This window comes from Dendrobates tinctorius, unplaced genomic scaffold (genome assembly GCF_039654945.1).
Source record: "Dendrobates tinctorius isolate UK_male_01 unplaced genomic scaffold, ASM3965494v1 ptg000450l, whole genome shotgun sequence".
In the NCBI taxonomy this organism is placed as follows: domain Eukaryota; kingdom Metazoa; phylum Chordata; class Amphibia; order Anura; family Dendrobatidae; genus Dendrobates; species Dendrobates tinctorius.
The window spans coordinates 1,720,525-1,721,114 of NW_027362112.1; positions in this window are offsets into that span (position 1 = coordinate 1,720,525).

Consider the following 590-nt stretch of genomic DNA (forward strand, 5'->3'; position numbering starts at 1 on the left):
TACCAGCAGAATAGTGAGTGCAGCTCTGGAGTATAATACAGGATGTAACTCAGGATCAGTAATGTATGTACACAGAGACTCCACCAGCAGAATAGTGAGTGCAGCTCTGGGGTATAATACAAGGAAATATATATTTCATCATATCATGACCAGGGGACGCCGTGTGCGGACCCTTTAGCTGTACAGGGGGTCTTCCTCGCTGTCGGCGCTCCTGGGTACATATATATAACCTGCAGGCACACGGTGTCCGTCTCTGCCCGCGTCCTACAGCTGGATATATTTATCATCGTCTGGTGGACGGATCATATGATCACCATAAAGGAAAGGTGACTTGAGGCTCCTCTGTAAATAACAGGAGGCTGAGTATTTTTACCCCGGGTCGCAGGATTTCATCACCTCTGCTGCAGCCGCAGACTCTGCACGATACCCGGCAATCACCAAAATAGCAGTTACCTACATAGTAATGGCAGAGAGTATGCCGTGAACATGCCGCCATCCTGACAGCAGACCTACGGCTGAGGAGCAGTCTGTACAGCGCTGCCTCGTGCGCCATCAACCTCCTCACATACCGGAGCGCTGTACACAGCAGA